The sequence below is a fragment of the Pieris napi genome, chromosome 4 (genome assembly GCF_905475465.1).
Source record: "Pieris napi chromosome 4, ilPieNapi1.2, whole genome shotgun sequence".
Lineage (NCBI taxonomy): Eukaryota > Metazoa > Arthropoda > Insecta > Lepidoptera > Pieridae > Pieris > Pieris napi.
The window spans coordinates 1,534,387-1,551,523 of NC_062237.1; the positions used below are offsets into that span (position 1 = coordinate 1,534,387).

The following is a 17,137-nucleotide window of genomic DNA, read 5'->3' on the forward strand; positions in this document are numbered from 1 at the left end:
AAAAGAAACAGTGGCCCTACATGTTACGTCTTCTTGTACTGCAGATGGCTGTATGTGTTTCTTGATTATTATCTGCCTAGCAAACACCGTTGATTTTTAGGTCTAAGGCTAAATAATTTCTTCACGATGTCTTTCACCGTACGAGCGACGTAATTACGGACATAGAAAGAATGTCTATTGGTGTAGACAAAAATCTTTAATGCCATTGTACAACTTATGTGAAAATAAGCGGGCCACACAGGTCGCATGAACAATGGTAGATGGACAAACAGGGTAACAAGGTGGAAAGGGCCATCAGGGAATAGTAAGAGAGTAAGCCTTTCGCATGATGGGTTGACGTGCTTAAAGAATTTGGTAGGGGACCCAGTTGGAGGAGGTCCTTAAAAAATTTATTTTTGTATCAAATTTAAGTATGTCTTTTGTAAAGATGGATGATTGTTTTAAGGAATAAATGAGGCTTTAATATTATAGCCGTGATTTGAACGACTTCATTAGGCTCTTGCTATATATGAACTGGCTTCATATGAACTTTCAAAAACAGTACCTTCACGTACATTCACCAATTCGACTTAGGGTCCTTCATGTAAAGAGCGTACCAATTCTTGAAAGGCCGGCAACGCACTTGCGAGCCTTCAGGCAGTGTGTCCATGGGCGGCGGTATCACTTAACATCAGGTGAGCCTCCTGCCCGTTTGCCTCCTATTACATAAAAAAAACATACCCTCACTTTTACACCATCACACGGCAGAGCTAAATTAGTTGTTCGTTAAATGTATTGAATAATTTTTATTGCTTTTTCCCTTTTGTAAATGTTTGAACCTTTTCGTAAATATTATGTGTTCTATCTTTGGCTATATTTTTAGTGTAATTGTTTATTTTATATATAATTTTTGTTAGCTGTAGAATTACGAAAATACAGTGTCCAAGCGTATGAAAAACATCTAAACTGGTATTGGAAGAACAATTGTGACCCACCTTTGAGTCTGAATACTTGATGCGATTAAAAATTCCAGTTCACAATAATCAAATAGTATAGCTTGTAGTAATCAAGTAACGGCCTATTGATGGAATTCTAAGGCTTCTGCTAGTAAGAGGATTTGAGCTTAAATCCCAGAAGGGATTGTGCCGCGATGGCTTACTTGAAGAGTTCCTAGGTGTGCTAATTCTTCTTCAGTATAACCCAATTACGATACAATGTTATGCTTTTAAATAAATATTTTTGTAACCGATTCCTAAACGAACTGGCCATAATTAAAAAACATAATCTTGTTGCATTTCTTTAATTTTTGTAAAAAGGTTTTATATACAAATCAGGGGGAAAACTTGATGCTAAGTGATACAACCGCCCATATACACTCAATGCCAGAGGGATCGCGAGTGCGTTGCCGGCCTTTTAAGAATTGGTACGCTCTTGAAGGCAACATTCCACATATGTGATATGTATTGTTTTATGTTGTCCAAAAATAATAAACAATTTAAAATATGTTATAATACATTTGTTTCTCCAGAATTCGAACCTCAAAATATAGAAGGTAGGGGAAAAACTATTTTTTGCTGCGATCTTTTTTATTTTCATTGCATTACTGTATACTATACACTTGTATATGGGCTTTGGTTCTTATTTAACTAGATAAGAGTTTTCGTGATTTGATATAGGTACCTGGTACATACATATTACATAATATATATATTATTATTTTTTAAATAAAATCATAATATGTTACATAAGAAAACGACTGTGGTTTGCATAAATGTAACCAGCAGGCATGTTTGGGAGCGCGACAAATGCATATAAAATATATCTTGGTAAAGTACAACTAGTCTTAATTGAAGATAATTTGAATTTATATTCGACGATTTCTTGGACATACTGATAAGCGTCAAAGACAGTGAAATCCCACAATCATTCATCATTCCCTTTGTGTTTTGATTTTTCATTATCTCCCCTATACTAGCGGAAAATTGTTCTCAAGATAACTGTGTAAAGTCCCTTCTCTTGCTCTTTTACGTCAAGTGAAGTACCCTTGACGACCCCATACGAATGATAATACTCAACAACCCCATTATTTCTCTCTGCAAAATAAAAAGTAATGATTCTAACGTCACCTTTGATAATGAATTTAGAACCTTATTCCCTGGAATTAAGGGTTGGTTGTATAGGATACGCCTGTAAAGGTATTGCGTATTGCTTTTTAACATTTCAAATAATACGTTTAATGGTGGTATATGTATTAGGTCGAATGGGTTGAACGGCTGGAATTAAATTGATAAGAAATGTAAATGTGTTTAAAATGGAAAATTGTTTGCAACCGGCATTATTTGTCGATGTTATTTTGGGTGTAGGCGATTATTTCTCTTAAGTGGCAGTAGGTTATGTTAATAACATACATTTTTAAATCGAAAATACTTCGGTGCACTGACCCAAAGTTAAGTTTTTTTTTATAGAACAAGGGCAAACGGGCGCGACCTGATGTTAAGTTATACTACACATAGACTCTCAATAGCCAGAGTGCTTTAAGAATTGTTACGCTCTTGTTATGAAGCAAGACTGGTACCACATAGTGGTGGTGCGCGGTAAACCCCTAAGTCGAATTGGTTCGGAAATACTTCAGAGTCGTCTGTGGAAACCTTGTGTACGAATGAATCCAACGTTAAACGTTTAGTTTAAATACTCTTGATGCTTTAAAACACGTCTTCCCGAAATGAAAACCTATCACTCGTGTACATTATTAATAGGGAATAAACTTGTGTCTTAATGACATTTGATAAATAATCTAAACTTTTATAATAGGCCTCAGGGCCTCGATAATTGCGTAGCGACGTAAATTAATGAACTCATTACACATTTTCAAGCACAGGTGCCAATGTGGGTCGTGCTATTGACCGTTCAATATATTTACATACAATTCCTTATGTTCCAGAGGCCTCTCGCGAAGGTTCCGGTCAAGAGTGACTCGCTAAATATATTAATGATTATGTATAGCTTTTTTTTTAAATATTTGAAGTGTACATACACAATATAAAGTCCCTTTAACAAATAGTGAACTCTAAGGTGCCAGCAATACTGCTGGCACTTCGCTCATACTATCAGAACCTACCCATTATATAAATTAATTTTATTTATTTACAGCTATGTAAAAAAATAAAATGCCAAAAAATACCAAATTTCAAAGGCCGTCAACGCACTTGCGAGCCTTCTAGAATTGTGAGTCCAGTGGCGGTATCACTTAACATCAGGTGAGCCTCCTGCCCGTTTGCCTCCTCCTTTTAATATCCCTCAATCTTTTCTGAGTACATTTTTAAATCATATTATATTACCCCCCCATACGCTTCACAATTAGGTCGCTTTCCAAAGAAGCGACTTGTACCACTAAGTGTGTACCTTGGTGCTTGATGAGCCACACCACAGTTGCTTAAAACTTATCACATACATTATGTTATAAGTGATGTCCATAAGTTATACCATATTGAAAACTTTCTTTAGGAGTAGTCTAAAATGACAGCGTTAATATCTGTAATATTATCTGTAGTAAAAAATTGTCGACTGGCATTAAAAAAAAATAAAAAAACTCGATCTTTTTGTTAAATTTCAAAAGTCAAAACTTTTCGGCGAGGTGATACGGATGGTATTTTGTATTCTGCCTTGACGTCCGATTATGAAACTCAGCTGCAAGTCCGAACAACTCTGAACACTCCAACTTAAGGCATCTTCTACCGAATGCGGTAGAAGATGCCTTCAAAATATCTAAAGAATTTCGTTAGATTGGTTGCAATTATAAAAGTAGGTTAAGAAAATCAATTATGTATAGCGAAAAGCATGTATTAGCACGTGAATGATTTGCGTAGTTATGGTAATTTCCTGTTTATTCTCTGAATATTAAAAGCGATTTTACATTGATACTGTTGTAACAAAGTTGCATAACCCGCGATAGAGGGCAAGTATGCACAGATTTGCACTTGAAACGGTATTGTTGGCTTATTTACGTTCTATTGATAGGTCTTTACATACAAAATAATAAACAGGATATTGCGTACATCTTACGTTATTCCCGAAAGTATTCTCTTAACAATATATGTCTAATTCAAGTTCGAGTAATATATAACGTTTATATTTTAGTAATCACTTTATCTATGTTAAAACATTCGCCTAGATAGTTACCTCTTTATTCATAAAAAACAGTCTTTACACTGTTTTAATTAAAGTGCTTTACTTTAAATGATAGCGTTGACGGAAAGAGACAAAAGAGTTGGTTAAATGCAATGAATAAAAATAGCTTGTATTCGACAACTATAAGGATAAAATTACTTTTATGTTATTATATTTAATATAATAACATAAATTTAACAGAACAAGAGTACCTACACGATCTCTGACGAAGTGAAGTCCAAATTCTTTCATTTGTCTCTCATATTCGCTACTGTTTATATTGATTTATTAGTAATCTTACAGCTAACATACATATTATAAAACAAAACACTTAGATAATATACGAAGCCAAAACAAATTACATAGATAACCAATATGTATGAAACAGAAAACATAAGTAAGTATATTAATAAACTAACGACAATTAAAACATAATATTTCAAAGAAAAAACTAAATTGTTACTGCTAAACAAAGTCAAAGTCTTCCCGCCTCTTCAAATATTTCCTCACATCCTCTTTGGTGAGGTGGAAAATATTAACATCCTCATAAATAGTGTCATAGTTACATAAAACAAACTATTATCCAATCTTCCCCGCTATCTCTTTTATTTCATCTTTCCAGGTTTCTTGGTCTATCTAATTTCTTTTCACTGGGCCATTCCAAGTGAGTCTTTTTGACCGGCCGATCTAGTTAAATACAATTAGTAATGATAAAACAAAAAAACTTGATATAACTTAGATACCTAACAGAGTTCTTATATTACAAGTTGATCTTTACAAGGAAAATGTATGAAAAACTCAGCTGGTATTAATCATTCGATTGGAATTTTGTCACCTTTAGTTAACAGAACAAGATTATTGAACATAATTTAATAATCCAAATATAGGATAAAATGTGGTTTTCTAGTTTAATTTAAAAAAAATATAGTTGATTTATATGATCAGTAGCGGGCGCTCCTCAGTACCAGCTCCTGCCACTTGACCGTATTCAACGAAGAGCGATTCCAATCGTCAATGACCAGTCACTTTTCACACTTTCTTGATCCCTTGGCGTTGCGTAGAGATATAGGCATCTTCTTTTATACCATGGAGAGATCGGATTCGGAGCTGAGATTCATCGTCAGACATCGAGGCAGAATACAGAATTCCACCCGTATCACAACTGAGCGTTATTTGACTGAGCCCCTTAAAGTATTTCCGAACCAATTCGACTTAGGGTCCTTCAAGAAAAATGCATATCAGGGCGAGCCCTCCGGAAAGTGTATAGGCGGTATCACTTAACGTCAGGTGAGCCTTCTGCCCATTTGTTTGGCCTATAACCTTGGCCAATTTATATTCCAAATTCCTAGAGAGGAACCAGTCGACACCACCTGGTAAAGAAATCAAACAGCGGTATAATTGAGGAAATCTCATCTCACTGTTCTGATCATATCTGGTGGAATTTCTATGTAGGGGTTCGTAGTTTTGACAGCTGGGTACAAAAAATATACCCTACACATTAATCTTGGTGAAATGTCTCTTGGACTCGATCGTGTCCCATTTGCAAACAATTGATGGACTTTGATCCTACCCTCTTTACAAAAATTCAATTTAAAATCATTAATATACGAGTAGATCGCGTTTACCTAAATTAGATTTTCAACTTTAGTTTGTATTTATTGACTTTTTCAGACTTTGTATTACCGACTGGTACATTCCTTTATGTGGTAAATATAATTGTCATACATGCCGCACTGTGCGATATTCAAATTAAGTGTTTTAAATTCCTTTATTTACATTTCAAATACTTCTTTGTCGTAAAGCTTTTAACCGCCTTCGTAAAAGGAAGAATGAAGAAACGTAGAAGTGAAGTTTTTTATATGCGAAAACAGCTCCTCTGTCCGTGGATCTTAATGATTGAATTGTCAATTGATTGCTGCGTAGATATCCCATAGAAGGAGAAGAGACAAGGTTTATATTTATACGTTCATGTTGGATTATTGGATACAGTTATATTTTCTTGAAAAGGAAAAAATAAACACTTATTAATGTATATCTAAATACATAAATAAATTCAAGGTCTCACGGACCTTGAAAATGCTGTTCCAGCGCAGAAGAATCTCCCACCCACGTAGTCCTGGAATGCGTGGGAGTCCTTGTTACTCGGGGAACCGGTGTGGTGTTTGGCCGAAAAGCAGCGCCATCTGGATGTGTCGAATAAATTCGTCATGTATGGGTATTATTATGAAAAAAAAAAAAATTCTTTTAACGCATGCGTGGCTGTGACTTCCTAACGAATAGACATCCTCGAAGCAGCGAGGTAGCTCCGTGAAGCCTGCGAAATGCCCAGGAAACTTAAGAGAGATCTTCTAATGTTAAGTCATACCGCCCCACCGCTCATGTATACTGAATGCCAGAGGGCTCGCATGTATGTTGCCGGCCTTTTAAGAATTGGTATACCCTTTTCTTGAGTCGAATTGGTTTGGAAATACTACGGTGGGCAGCTGGTTCTACATAGAGGTGCGTGCGTGACAAAAACTGCCTTAAAAACGATCAGTATTTACACGTATGGCGCTTAACGTAATAACGAAATGGCGTAAAACATTTTCTCAGAAAGGCAATCACGTACCCGTGTCGACATTTCAATAAGTCGAATTCCTGCTCACCATTCTGCATTCAAATGATGTAAGTCGTGAGTATTCCTAATGAATACATATACTGACAATAATCTACGGTTAAGAACTTATGTCTAATTTATGTAAGGTAGGTTATTTTAAAATATCTTTAATACTTTTAGCATTGCGAGTCCGGTAAAGCATTTCTGCCATCAAACACTGGCTGTTAGCTCTTTTCTACAGTTAACACTTGCTGCTTGGAATTTGAATTTTACGGAATCAGCAAGGATTTAGATAGAACTACATCGAATTTGCAGACAAGAACGTCGGCATTGATGAAGTTACAGTATAAGGGTGCAGTTTCCAAATCAAGGAATTCGAGCGGGCGGGAAAGACTGGCATGAAACTATCCACCATTCTTTTTAGTTTACAAGAAAATTGTTAGGAATTACAACCATCGACACAATGTTTATCGTTGATATAATGAAATAATATGTTTACAATTGATTTACTATGTCAAAAGAAAACGAATGTCTGTTTATTATTGTTGCCTAAGCTAATTTACAGCCTTGAATAGGATCAAGTCTTATTTTGTGAAGGGAAAGTGACTTAAAAAGTGACCAAAAAACAAATGCCTAGGCTATACTAGGCTTCATTAAGCAAATAATAATAATTTTATCTTTGTACTGTGATGTTATATTTTTTTCACCGACCCAATTACGTCATAGAGCTTCTTATAAAAAATATTAGGAAAGTCAAGCAGATAAGGATGTGTGCATGTGTAGCCAGTTAGTGGCCTGATGTGTCAGCCAAACTAGCCCATTCCATGGTTGGTAAAAAAGAGTGGCGGAGAGTTTATTACTAGTTCTTCTCTTCCGTTCTACGCCCTTGATTTGAGAACGGGCAGTAAATGTAAAATTAAAAGCATTTAATGTATATTTCTTTTTTGACGTTCATAAGTACATTGTGTTACATGAATAAATGATTTTTGACTTTGACTTGAGATATATTACCGGATTAATTTCCATACGAAACCAACAACTAATTTCAAATAACTTTACTCACATCCAACTATTAACTAAATTTCACGTTTGAACCCTTATTAAAAGTTTTGCAAGACCTTAGATCTAAAAGGAAAACTAGAAAATCTAATTTAACTTGGGCCAATCAGTTCCTATTGAGAAACTTATCAAATCCTTTATTTATTCTAGCTTTAACCTGTAACTTCGCAGGAGATAATGGTAATATATGTATGGGGCGTTGTCTTGTAGTTTTTTATTTATTTATTTTTCATAACAATGATTTAATGTGACCATAGCAGTCTTTAGGACCCGAAAAATGCATATAAAAAAAAGTGCGAGCGTACAATGTTCACATGTCAGAAGTGAAACTTGTAACTTAATTATTACTAAGGTAAAAGCCTCAATAGATGATCATGTGCCAGTATATGATCACTCCATGTATTTGTATACCTATATTTGTGAATAATTCATTATTTAAAATTAAAATTTCGTATATATTCGTATATTGCTACGTTCGCCCTTTCTTCGACAAAAACGCTGCACATCTTCGTGACGCTAATATTATTATTATTGCGTTTAATCCTTAAAAATATTACCCTCATGCGCCTAAATAAGTTTCACTTTAAAATAGTTCTTTAACTTACTTTTTATGTTACTTAACGATAGGCTATCCAATAGCTGACCGGGCAGTCCATTTATTAGCCGCGGCAAATACCTCAACGTTCTCTCGCCATTGTTTGCTCTCGAAGTACAGAGCCGAACGTGCGTTACAGCTCGGGTCTGTACATGTTGAACTCGTTGTTTTATGTCATCTCGAAAAGAGTGAGTTATTTTATACAATGAAAAAAATACTTATTAATTTAGCTTTAAGCTTTATGCAAAAGTTATATGGGAACTTGAGGACGGCATAGCGTTTTGAATTCAAAATCCCGAACAAACTCGTACATGACGACGATCGACGCTCGCATTTGAATTGTATTTATATGGATATCTAAATGGTGGTGAAGTTAGTCGTAAAGTCTGGTCCTGTCTATTTAAAGCGAAACAATATTTTGGTTTAAAACAACAGTGTGCCCTGCCAAAAAATTTACGAATCTTTTCATTTTACAACAACGAAAAAGGAAAGGAACAATATCAAATGAGACATTTTCTTGTGTGTGATATTTAAATATATTTCGAATCCTTGGGTGAGAAATTCTTGACCCCTTAATAAGGCTGGCTGAATTAGAATTCGAGCAAAGCGACCACTTTTAATGGAACCGTCTACGTAGTGATCGCGACGCATACTAAACAGATTCAAATTCATTGACTAATAATATGAGGAAGACGCCAGCTGTGAATGAAATTTTAGATAGACGTATTTAATAGAAAAAATCGAATTTTAAACGCTTTCAATCGGTAATCTAAAATTGACTGGGGTACATAAGTTTTTGGTTACATACAGATATTGATCGTGAAAACGCAACGTTATAATGACACAAATTAAATTAAAGCCGGCTATAACCCTTTGAGATTTGCTTTCAGAGAAGGTTTACTATATAGTAAAGTAGGTGAGCTTTTTGTGTTTCTGTGTCTTTCTGTGTACGCTTTGGTAATACATATTAGCGATGACTCTTTTATGTCAAAAACCAATAAAGAATTACGGGGGACATTTTTAGCAATAAGTGTCGACTCCGAATTTTACCCTAAATACATAGACAAAAACTTATAATATAATTATTTAAATATTTTTTTTAAAATATAAGTTGTTTAATTTTTTTTATTGTTTAATTTCAGTTATCTTTTAATATCTATTAATGTACTACAAACGGGCAGGAGGCTCACTTGATGTTAAGTGTTACCGCCAATGGACTTTGTCAGAAGGCTCGCAAGTGCGTTGCTTACATTTTAAGAATTGGTACGCTCTGTTCTTGAAGAACCCTAAGTCGAATTGGTTCGCCTAGTACTAGTACCTATGCCTTAAGACACGCTTGTGGAAAGACGTACGTCGAAGTGACGTCCGGTAATAAAACTCAGCTGCAGGTATTACGGTAGAAGATGTAGAGAGAGTGTGAGAAAGAGCCACCAGAAAGTACCACTTACTAAAACACGACGATTTTTTGCCTTATCAACCTGGGAATGAATCTTGCGCATCAGTTTTTTATACGCAATTTTAACTACTCAATAAGCAGATCTTAACTTAGTTTTTTTATCAGGTCGATAGCCCGTATATAACGAGTTGAGTTTAATAAATAAAAACTGACCAAATATCTGGCCTTCAACTCAACTAGACCATTCACCTGGTGTATATACGTATTACCTAGGTATATATGTACCTGGGTTGGCCGGTTCTTAATAAAACGGTGCACGTTTTCGACCACTTTACATTCGAAATTTTTAATTCATTATAATTAAGTGGCTTCGATTTTGGCTATATATACTAGCTGCCCGTATTATCTGCCAGTATTTTGTATGCTGTATCATAAAAAAAACCATATTATCTAAAAATATTTTTTTTGGAGTGGAAACCTCTTATCACTCAGGAATGAAATATATATAGTAGGCGACTCTTAGGCTTACTGAATATGCATAAAAAATTCATAAGAATCGGTCGAGTCGTTTCGGAGGAGTATGGGAACGAACATTGTGATACGAGAATTTTATATATTAGATGCATCATATTTTTTGCTATATGTTCTAAACAAACAGGTAAATTCAACACATCTTTTTTCTATACATTCAATTATATAACATATAAACAATGATATATGAAAAACAGTAGGAGACAAATAAGACACAACTATATTAATTTGATAGTGTGCAGGCTAATTGGATTTCACGACGTGGGGTGATTTTCACTGAGTGCCATATAAGTAAGCATACAAGTATCTGGTTGAGTGTCATCTCCGGACGTCGAGGCAGAATATTCCAGAACTTCTTAAGGCACTGAAGTATTTCCGAACCAACCAGCCAACAACATCACCTTGATGGCTGGAAATCTTTTACAGTCCGTTTCACAAGGCATTTTCTTTTGCGAACTAGCGAACTGTGGAATCCACTCCCAGTGGGGGTCTTCCCTGAGAGATACGACCTCTAAATGTTCAAAATTCGAGTATTCTTCTCCCAGAAAGGCCGCCAACGCACCCACTAAAAATGGGTGTCTATTGGCTGCGATGATTGCCCTTTTCGGGCGTCCCGCAGGCTTGTCTGCTGTTTATTATATATAAAAAAACAATTCGACTTAGCGTCCTTCAAGAAAAGAACGTTCCAATTCTTAAAAGGTCGGCAACGCACTTGCCGTATCTTCTGTATTTGCCCGTTTATCCGCTGTAACATAAAACAATAAAATTAACTAAAACTAGTAAAAAGAAATAATTAGATATATAAAACAATCTAGGTATAAAAAGATAAAATAACGGATCGTATCAACTACTGATGGATTGGAAATACTTGAACTTTTAAAGGAGCATGTACACAGCGGATAACTAGTTAAGTGATCGTGATGATTGAATGGATTTCTTGGAATTGCGAATAGCAGCAATTGAATTTAAGTTTTTACAATCGATTTGTGTTTTGATAGTAATTTAATGTATAATCATCTCCACATTAGTGACAGCCGCACTCAGTGTTGAAAGAGAGTTAACAGTTACTTGAACCGCAAATAAAAAGCAAAAAGTTTCTATATTTCCCTATGATTCCTAGAATAGTAATTATTAAAAAATACACAGAAGGATATATATGAACATCCTTGAACCCCTCACAAAGTTGTATTGCAACTCAAAAGAAATAAAATAATATAAACTTTATATCCTAATGTCAAAACACCGGTTGCATACCGTAGATGTTTTAAATTAATTTTTTGTAACTATGGGAATATTCATTAGTCTTCAAGTTGAATAAATTAAGGTATAAGTTTATTATTGTGAAATAGATTTTGCGAATTCCTTTCTATTATATTTACGACCTTTTTTTTGATATCCTAAGTGGAAATGAATTTGCACAGCCCCCGAAAGTTGCAGGTGTATGTTGGACTCGATCCACACCAGAATTTCTGCTGTTCAGAGACTAGGTGAGCCCACTAAACCACCTCGAAGTATTTCCTACAAAGCCGCCTTACAGACTCTCCGGAGTCGCTCGCGTTGTACCGGGACCTCATCGGCATGTTAGTCTCAAAAACTTCACACTACATAGGAGGTCGGAGATGAGCATTTCTTCGATAATAGAAACACTTGTCCCTTAGCTGGAAAGTATAGGAAGCTCAGTAAAGAGTGAAACTGACACAAATATGTGTTTGCGCTTACTACCCACAGATTGCTTACTATCATTTTTTTTCTACTATTGTAACATTCTTTTTATTTCTTTGCGTCTGGGGCGCAAACTAACTGTTGTGATCTCTGGCAGATTTATGCTGTGGAACACGTCTGCTCCACAGCATAATACGGAGCCCAGAGCCAGTTACAACCACAACACATTACACTATTAAAATGTACCCTATTCCTATTTTTTCCATATATTTTTGTTATTTTTCTGTTTTGTGTTTCTCTGCGTGTGTTTCGTTAGTAATAAATGTTATGTCTAACAAATGTCTCTCTAACTTATTTTCTTTTGATTGTCAACAATTATGTTACATTCCGTGTATAATTTAAACACAAGTAGGGTAAGCTAGCAGCAAATGTCTTAAAGTTCTATGTACATTTAGATACCATGAATATAACGCTTCTATTTTTACCAACAAGCGCGTTTCGGAAATACCTCTGTGGTCAGCTGGTTTCACATTGGTTGTGCGCGGCAAAAAGTGCCTTTAAAGAAACGCTTAGTTGTATAACGACGCCGATGTCCATTCGTAGATACCGAATAGAATTACGTGAATTACTTCTAACTCATAGGTGCCATTTTAGGTCCAGTTTTTATATAGGTTTCATTGTATAAAGCAATCCGATCACGATGGTGTGAATCGGTCTTGATTGCCTCTTAGCAGGCAAACTGGTGATTATGAGCGCGTTTAGGCGAGCGCCTTTTTTAGTTATGATTCCATTGACAAGTTAATGGTTTATCTATTTAAAATTATCCTCATATGTCCTGCATCGTGTTTGGGGTTTTTTTTTAATTTGTGCTATCGTTGTAAAAGAAATTTGATAAATTTGTTTTGTAGTATTGTCTTTGATTGACATAACTTTTATTCATTGAAATAAAACACTATTTTGACCGGATTGAAGTTATGTATTATTATAAATTTACAACTACGTATTTGACATAATTTTAAATTTATAATAATACATAACTTCAATCCGGTCAAAATAGTGTTTTATTTCAAATTTGTTTTGTTCATTGGATAGTGGCAAATTTATTTCAAGTAAACATCTTTTTTGTTTTGCCTGAAGCCAGCGTAAATATGAATACCGTAATGAATACGGTACATATTTCTAGAACAGTATTTCTTATTTATTTTTAATGGTCCAGTATCTGCCTCTTAGTAAGAGATGAAATGTCTTAAACTGTAATTTATTTATTTATATACGAAGTATAAGAATTATTCAAATTCGTTGGAATTTTCAATCGACTCTTTATTATATATATATTTATCAGAATCTTTAAAAGAAAGAAGCTTTCCGCTACGCTTTCCCTATATTTGTGAATATAGATATACAAATTAAAAATATTCGAAATTCTATTTTTAAAAATATATTTTACATGTTGTATATTTTACGTACGTTCGCTCCCTCTCTTTTCTTCGAAAAACCGCTGCACGTCTTCGTGACGCTAATATTATTATTATTGCGTTTAATCCGTAAAAAAATTTACTCTCATTTGCCTAAAGAAGTTAGTTACACTTCAAAAACGTGTTTGATTTTAAAATACAGAAATCCTATTAATACTAGTAGCTTAATTAGTATTGCCTTTGAATCAAAAATTAAATATAGCAAGTCGCGCGGGCGATAGCTGATTCTATAAAAGGATTTAGGCCTCGCTATAACTGGACGCTAACACTTTACAATTCTTAGGTGACTTATTTCATATACTGCGTAGTTCTAATATTAGAATATCGTATACGGATGTCTGCGTTTAAATGTCAACTAAAATAAACATTTGTATTCAAATTAATTGACCGGCCATACAGACTGAAATCGCTATTATTATTAAGTGGCAAACCTTGATATTAATATTTTATAGCTTCAGTATTTTAATTTAGTTTATCATTTTCATAGATTTTTTTATTTCTAATTTTGCTGGTATTTTTTTTGTGCTAACAAAAATTTCTGGTATTTTTATTTTATCTGGTTAAATTTTTTTTTGTAACATTTATGTTTACCTAAATTGTCATTTTAGATAAAAGAGTTTGTAACATACCTATACCATAGGTTTAGTACTATGTATGATGTTGATACTTTATTGCTTAATAATTTTACATAAACATTTTTTTAATTCTAACTATTTACAATCAGCCTCTTGGCTTTTTCCAGATTTTATGACATAATTTTGAGTCAATTAGGGAATGCAAATCCAATAATTTGTTTTCCCTCCGTAAATCGCAAACTATCAAAGTGCAGCAGGTCTCGCTCTTCTCAGCCGAAACACGCTACCGCTTCCAAGAGTTCTAGGGGGTTGGGGAGCGTTCAAGTATTACGTAACGAATTTTGGGGGGAGGGGTCCTTTTGTAAAACGTTACGGTGCGGGGTGGGGATTGAATTACGCGTTATTGTTAATATTATTTTCGACTTTCCAGTACTTTACACCACATAATGGTAACTTTTAGGTATAAAGTGGTGGTGTAGGTGGTCACAAAATGTTTTACTATTGGGTACAGAAAAACGTTACGGCGCGTTATGTGGGGGAGGGGGGTCAAGAATCTCCAAAAGTTGCGTGACGTAATACTTGAACGCTCCCTTGACGTGGTGCTGAAGTCTCTTTTTGTATTGTTCGGTTGATATTTTAATGTCTTCCTCGACAATGTTAATTCCCAAATATACATATATATATACTGTGTACATGATCATAAATTTTCTGTATAATTTAAGTTTTTCTATTCTAATTTCCACTTAGGTCTAAGACGGTTGTATTGTAAAAAAAATTATATTATTCGTCTGTTTATCTAGAAATGTCGTAGGAGAAAACTTGCTAATCTACGTCATAATATGAGGTGGGAAGGAGCAACAAGCTGGTTGGTTCATTCGGTGATAAGAGGCACAACAGCCTACAGGTGTTTACATATGAGTTACAGAAATTACAGGAATTTGGAATCTTCCTTTTTATTTGGAATAACAGTGTATATATATAAATATATAGTTTCTCATCCACAATACTTCAAAATCCTTATAGAAGTTCACACTTACTACGGTCTAACCAATTGCAACAACTTAAATAGATTCTACCTTCATTTAGTTTAATAAACAATAAAAATGAATAAACATTTAGATGACAAACAACTTCACCAATTTCTTATTGACACTGTAAGGAACTAGCGCCAAGATACAGGCCAGGCCTAGTTTAAACGCTAGTACTCATAAGGTATATTATGTATAAGTTTAATCACAATGAATATTGTATCTCAACGATTCGTAGCGTAGTGTATCTTTACAATCTTTTAAACGTAAGTAATGTTTTTGAGTCAAGTAAGTAATTTATTATAGCATCTTAATGCTATGTACGTTAAAAAAATGAAATAAATATGTCGTTTTGATAACTTGTTTCCCCAGGAAGGCACAGGTATCATCTAAAATAAAATCCGTGTGAAAACGTGTGAAACCGGAACCTAAAGCAATTCTATTAGCATAACACGTAGTCAGTAGGCTCACTGAAATCAAAAGTGGTATTCAGATACGTGTTTGCATAGCTTTTGTTTGTTTCCGAGTCTGTTTTGGTTTCTATCTGTGTTTTTGGTTCATATAATATGCATTGGTTAAATGCGATTCTAAACTCTGTGTCAAGGTTTAAATAATAAGATCGAGACAACGCGAATAATGCAACGCACTCACGAATAATTTTGTATGTTAAGGTTTTTTGGGTAACAATCGAATGACTTATTATCTAATATATAGAATTCTCGTGACACAATGCTCGTTCCCATACTCCTCCGAAACGGCTCGACCGATTCTTATGAAATTTTTTATGCATATTCAGTAAGTCTGAGAATTTTTCATTCCCCTAAACGTTGAGGGTGGTCCCACCCCTAATTTTTTAATTTTTAGACAAAATTTAAAAATTAGAAAAAATACATACAACCCTTTTTTGTCACCCCTCTTACGATCAACCCCTATTTTTTATTGTATCAGACAGTAATTTTTATTGAAGTAAAAAAATGGTTCCTAGAAGTAATATATGTATGGCAAAACGACGTTTGCCGGGTCAGCTAGTTTTCAATAAAAATGTTTAAATGACGCATTTATTTTATTATTTTAAAACTGTTGTTTGGTTGTCGCGTCCGTTTTAGATCATTAAAAAATATTTATTTATTTATCTTATAAAATGCTCGAAATATTTAAACACACACGGCAAGACTAAACTAGAATACCTAATTATTTAAACAGTAATTAATCATCACAGTTTATAACATTGAAACGACATTTTTTTGGAAAAGGCCCTAATTGAATGGTTTTGGCAGTTAAGTAGGATTATCGCGTTCAGTTTAATGAATAATAATAATAATTTATTGCAAGAATATGGTACAAAAATGTGTAAGGTGGTACAATCGTAAGTTCGCATATTCTGCACAAACAATGGCGCGCAAATTTGTGTTTAAAGGAATTTTATTAGGCATATGAATTGGTCAGTTCTTATATTATTTGTATCGTACATATCATAAGTTATTAAATTTATATCAACTACAGTGTCTCACGAAAATAATCATTTATTGAATAGTAAATTTTTTCCGAAAGCAATAACACACCAAGTCGATGTTAAAGACTCTAGTCGGAAGATCTTTTAATGAAATGCTTGTCACGAATTGGATGATTTGTTCTATATTATTACCAATTTATAAATCGTTGATTTGTTTTGGCTTTGGTTACGGGATGTAATATGATGGGATGGGTTATGTCCGGGAAAACGGAAGGAACGATACCAAGGGGACGCCACTTCTGGGATGGCCAAGTTCTATTTAATTTCTTAATATTAAGTTTAGTGTATTCACAACAATATTTCGGATTAAAAGCGTCCTCTATTGACAATCAAAATAAAAATTATAATTTCTTCAAAGTCAATCAAAGAATCGATGCCCCTGCAACATTGTAGCTCGAAATCATAACCGATATATGCGCGTGCGCTGATTGTTCGTAACAGACATCTCAGGGCTTCACTGCAACTGATCTAGAATTTGTGCTTTTATTAAGGTTATTTTTTTTAATCGGCTTCGTAATGTATATAGTATATTTAAGCATTCATTTAAGTTATGTTTAAAAT

General features: G+C 34.3%; 1 protein-coding gene across 1 annotated transcript in view; it reads left to right on the forward strand.

Annotated features, from left to right (window-relative positions):
- Positions 1–17,137, forward strand: part of LOC125048576 (tRNA dimethylallyltransferase) — a 185,126-nt gene that overhangs the window by 24,087 nt on the left and 143,902 nt on the right. The gene's annotated exons all lie outside the window — the stretch shown is intronic.